The sequence below is a fragment of the Diaporthe citri genome (assembly GCF_014595645.1).
Source record: "Diaporthe citri strain NFHF-8-4 chromosome Unknown scaffold_3, whole genome shotgun sequence".
Taxonomy (NCBI): Eukaryota; Fungi; Ascomycota; class Sordariomycetes; order Diaporthales; family Diaporthaceae; genus Diaporthe; species Diaporthe citri.
Genome location: NW_025064848.1, coordinates 4,000,773 through 4,007,140, shown reverse-complemented (window position 1 = coordinate 4,007,140; position 6,368 = coordinate 4,000,773).

Genomic DNA, 6,368 nt, shown 5'->3' with positions numbered 1-6,368 from the left:
TTATATAATTCTTATTTAATAGTTCTTTAATAGGAAGGGCTTTGCTAGTAAAAAATCCCCTTCCTTAGTTAAAAACTTAAGGCGGCATTAAGTTTATTACCCAACCTAGATTTATGCTAAATAACCGCGGGTAGCATAATAATCCGCCCTTAGTAAATTCTTAGGTTTTAATTATTACGCTAATACTTGCTTAGCTAGCTTAAAATGCTTAAGATAGTATTATTTATATATTTATTCATTAAATTTAATTTAATTCTTTTAAAAGGTTTTATACCTTATTTAATTAAAGGTACTCCTTAATTAAACCAAGAGCCATAGGTTTTAAAAGCTTATTAAAAGCTAGGAAAGACTTTAAATAAACGTGTATAGTATTAATGCTTTAAGTTTCCTTATAATTTCTTAGGTTTAAGCGCGGAAATTAAAGTTTTAATAATAATTTAAATATTAAACTTAGTTTTAAGGGATTTTAAGGGTTTTTAACAAGCCTTATATTTCCAACCTTTTCTTAAAATCCTTTAATTATATAATAAAGGTGCTTATTTATAAGATATAAATCCTATATATTATAAGCCGGCAAGACATAATATATATAGTTTGGTAGTTAAAAATATCATTTTATTAATACCTTGCAATTTAGCGTAATAACGGCTTAATAAAGCTTTTATAAAAATTTTAAATATCTTAATTAAAATTAGCCTAGCTAAATCTTATTTAATAGCCGTTATTAAAAAGATATATTTTTATAATAAATTAATTAACGTAATTAATAATAATAAATATAATTTTTAGCAAGCTTTATATTTACGGCGCGCTAAGTTTAAAAAGCATTTTAAAATACCTTTAAGGGAATTAAGTTTAATATTTAAGTTTTTAAAACTTATAAATTAGCTTTAATTATTGCTCACTTCTTAGCCATTTTAAATTAAGTATTTTGCAATCTTAATAGGTTATATATAATGGCGTAATAATTATATAAAATTTGCTAAACGGTAAATACCGCCGCGGTATTTATTAAGTGCCGATCTTTCTTAATTACTGCAATTAAGAAGATATCTTTTCTTTTAAATATTGTAGCTTATAATTTAAATAACTGTAGGGAATCCTTTATTAATTAAAAATTAAGAGGCGGTGGTGAAAATATTAAAGGAAATTATATATTAAGTTTATATCTTATTTATGGTATATTTATTATAAATTTATAATAAACCTAAGCCTTTCTTATTATAATAAAAAAAAGGGCGTAAGTTAATGCTTACCCAACTTATTGGTTACTAAAAATCCTATAACTTAATTTATAAATATTATAATATTATAATAATGGCAACCATAGTTTACCTAATCCTTTTATAAGGCAATTATATAGCTAAGGCATGTAGTTATAGCTATTATTTTAATAAATATAAAAATATAAAATTTAATAATCCCTATAAATTTAAGGTAAATATACAGGAAATTTATTGATTTATTTATTTATATAATAAATTTATAATAAATTTATTATAAAAGCTAATATTTATGGTAAATTTACGGTGAAAGTATTATAAATGCTAATATTTACAATGAATTTATTATAAATTCACCCCCAACCCATTTATACCGTATCATGCTTTTAAGAAAATAAATTTTAAAGCTAAAAATACCTTTAAGAAAACTTAAATATAATAAAATTAAAATATAATTATAAAAAAATTATTATAAAAACTTAATTTAAAAGCTTATTTAAAAAAACCTTTTATTTAAAGATTAAATATAAAGCTTATTAAAAATATTAAAAAACCCTTTAAATGCATTTTTAAAAGCTATTAAGGAATAAAATCTTAATTTTTTCCTTTTATTTTATTTTTCTTTATAAAGTAAATTTATACTTTCTTAAACCCTTAATTAATTAATTAATAATACCTTTATTATATCTTTATTAACTTTTTATTAATTTATTTATACTTTAATTAATTTATTATAATTATTAATTATAATTAATTTTTTAAGAATATATATAACCTTAAATTTTATATTATATTTTTTATTTTTAAGTATAATTTTAAATAATTATAATATTATTTACTTTATTAACTTTATTAATTATTTAATTTTAAATACTTTTAAAAAAGCTATTAAGATAAATATTATTAAAGCAAAAACCTTATCCTTAAAAGTTTTAAGCTATAAAATAAAGCGCTTTAAAAATATATTATATAAAGTAAATAAAAAAAGAATTAAGGATTTAATTTTAAAAAATATAATAATTATAAATAAATTTTATATTAATATAATATTAAAAACGCTTTTATAAAAATTAAGCATTTAATATTATAAAATTAATTTAATGCTATATTTTAAATTATTTAAATAAAACATTATTTTTCTTAAACTTATTTAATAATATAATTTAATCTTTCTTAAATATATATTATTATAATTTTTTTATTTTTATTTTTTATTATAAATATTTATAAGTATTATAAATACATATAAGCTTATAAGTTTTTTAATAAACTTAATAAAACCTTTTAAGCCCTTTTAATATTTAAATAAAAATTAAAAGAATTTAATAACCCTTTAATATCTTTAATTTAAATATTTAAAAATTAACGCTTTTAAATTATTAGTTAAATATACTTAAGGTATAAAATTTAAAAAAATTAAATAAATTAATTATAAGAATTGCTTTAAAGCTTTTATTAAAAAGGTAATTTAATATAAGCTATTAAAAGATAAAAACTTAAAATTCTTTTTTTAAATCTTATAAAACTTTTTTTATTATTTATAAATATTAAATAATTTAAATTATAAGCTTATAATAATAAATAAGTTTTTAAGATTTATTTATATTTTCCCCTTTATATTAAAAACTTAAAAATAAATATTTAATACTTTTTATATTTATAAAAGCTAAGTAAAATAATAATATAATTTAAATATTTATAAAATTAAATAAAATATTAAAGCTATAATAATTAATTAATTTATAAATATTAAATATATTAAATAAGTAAAATAAAAGAATATTAATTTAAAACTCACTCCCTTTTAAACCTTAAAAGCAAATAATATTATAAAAAAGGTTAATAAAGCAATAATTAAATATACCTTAGCTATATTATTAAGAATTAATTTATTTTTTAATTTTTAGCTAAAAGTAATGCAAGCTATAACTTAATTATATAATATATTACCTACTTTAAGAAAAAGAAAGTATGCTTTAAATATTTTTTTATATATATAATTTTTATGATTATAAACGTGCCTTAAGGGGATAGCAGCACTAGGTATGATAGGCATTATAAGCAATTAACATTAAAGCACTGGCAAGCAAGGGTTATGTACGGTAATATATAACCATCCCTAAATAGTTTATAATTAAAGGGAGGTTTTGCAGCTTATAATTGCAACCTTTCTTCTTTTTATATAGCTAATTTAAATATAATTAATTTACTATTAATTAATATATATTAACCCAGTTAATATTAATTAGTAATTGCTTATAAGTAATTATAAATAGCAAGGTAAGCAAGTAATAAACTTATATCGCTATTAATTAAGCAGTAATTATTAATAATGAGAATTGTTATAATTAAGTTATAATATTTACGCTAAATAATTAATATTAATATTATAAAGATAAGTAATTATTAATAACAAAACCTTACTTAATTAAGTATTAATAATTATGTTATAATTAAAATTAATAGGAAGAAATTAATAGTACCTTAACCTTTTTATTATAAAGATTTAACTTATTAATTAATAAATCTTTAATAATACCTTAGATTTATTAATTATATAACGCATTTCATTATATAGTTAATGCTAAAAGTGCTTATAATTACTTTATTTTAACATAAATAATAATTTATATTTACTTAAGTTAATAAATATTCTTTAATAAATACTTTTTTATTACATAATTAATACTTTCTTTTTATGTTTTAAAATAACTTTAATATATCTCCTTAATTACCTTTTTTCTTTTCCCTTATATATAAATTATTTAAATATTTTAACGGCTTAGCAAAATAGCTAAATTTAATAATAATGTTAAGGAGATATTTTTAAATATTAATAATGCTTTTATATAAGAACTTTAGTTACTTTTTAACTTTAATAAAAGGTTTTAAAGTTAATAAGTTAATTTTAATTATTAAGATAAACTAATAATAAAGGTAAATAGCATAATTAATTAAGTAAACGCTGCTATTTTTAAGTTTATAAAGGAAATAATAAGACGCTAAGATGTAAATAATAATTTACTTTAATGCTTTATGAAAAACTTTGCTTCTTAAAATATAATAATGTTTAAAAAGTTAATTATTATTTAAAACTTTAAGAAATTCCTTTAAGAAAGAAAAGTTAATATTAAAGAAAGCGCTAGCAAGCAATATGCTAACCTAAAAATATTACTTATATATAATAAGTATTTTTTATAGCAAGAAAAGGAATTATATAAGGTAGTTAATATATATAAATACTTTAAGTTTTATACTTAATAGCTTTAATCTTAAAAGTTAAAAATAGCAAGCACTTAAGAAATACTTATTATTTAAAAAGTTTAAGAAACCTTAGCTCTTAATATAGTTCCTTTATTTACAGCTTTTGCTTCTTTTCCTTAAAACCCAAAGTAATTAATTCCCTTTATTAAAAATAATGGAGAATTTTAAAAATTATAACCTCCTTATTTTCAATTATTTATAAAATTAAGATAAAACTTTATTTAATTAACTTTCTTATAATAAATACTATAATTATTATCTTATAAAAAAGAAACCCTTAATTAATTAAATATAAGGGCTTTCCTAAAATATTAAGAGATATTATTTTAATAAAAATTAAATTTATTAAAATACTTAAAAACTTTATAACTTAAGGGATAATTTATAAATATTCCCTTTAAGGAGTTAATAAAAACTTTATACTTAGCATTATTATTTATTATAGCATTAAAACCTTTATAAATATATAATTTATATTAAGACTTACCCCTTTAAGAAATAATAAATAATCTTTTTAATGCTAATAATAATATATAATTTAATAAAATATAAAATAAAAATAAAAACTAAGGTAGCAAACTATATAATTTATTAAATAATAAGATAAAAATCTTCTTTAATATTTATTAAATAGCAGATATTAAACTTAAATAGTTCCATGCAGTATTTTCCTTAATTTTTAAAAATTATGCTAAGATTTACTATATTTATTACATTAACATAAGGTCCTTTATTTATAATATATATTTAAAGCTTAAAGCTTACTTTAATATAAAGGTTAATTATTAACAGTACTTTCATAATTAAATCTTAATTATATTTAATGAAATGCATGCTAATTTAAAAAATATTAGCAAGCATCCTTAAAAGGTTTTTATTATAATGTTTAATAAATTATAATTATATTAATAAGCATTTAATATACTTTATTAAGGAGATAACTTTTTATAAATAATAATTATTTATACTTATATAAGCATGCCGAAATTATAATATATACTCTTTAATTTTAAATACTTATATAAATCATTATTTTTAAAATTAAAATCTTTTCTTAAACTTAATCTTTAATATAATGTTAATTAATATTATAATAAAGATAATTAAAGTATTAATAATAAGGGAAATAAAATATATTATATTAACCATTAATATAAAGATAATAAGCCATTTAGTTATAATAAATATAAATAAGGAGGCTTTAATTATAGTAACTTTAATTAAAGTAACTTTAACTAAGGTAACTTTAATAATAATAGCTTTTATTTTTAATATAACTTTCATTATAACAATTAATATAATACCTTAAGAAATAAGAAGTATTATATTTATAGCAAGACTAATTATTAGTTTTTAAATTACTTACTAGCAAAGCATTAGCAATATTATAATTAATATCTTGCATAAGCAAAGTATATTAGCTATAAAGCTATTAATATTAATTATATTGCGTTTTTTATAAAGTATAAGGAACTTAATATAAGAATTACCTTTAATAAGGAAGAGAATAATTATAAAGATAATATGGCATATTATTAAACCATTATAAATAACGCCTTCCTTTATAATTTCTTTCTAAAAGATATAATTATTAAAAAGGATAACATTAATAAAAATAAAGAGGATATAATAATTACTTTTGCTTTTGCTTTTTAATTTACCTTAATTAAAAGATACGCTTATACTTAGTTTTAAGGCATTATCCTTAATATAAATGCTGCAATCTTTTTTATAACGGGATATAAATAATACCTTATTCTTTAACGCAAAAACCCTTTTATTTAGCTTAATACCTTATAAATAAAAAAAGCACTTATTAAGTTTAGCAAGGGATTATAAGCTTCTTCTTTAGGAATAATAATAATAAAGGCTATAATTAAT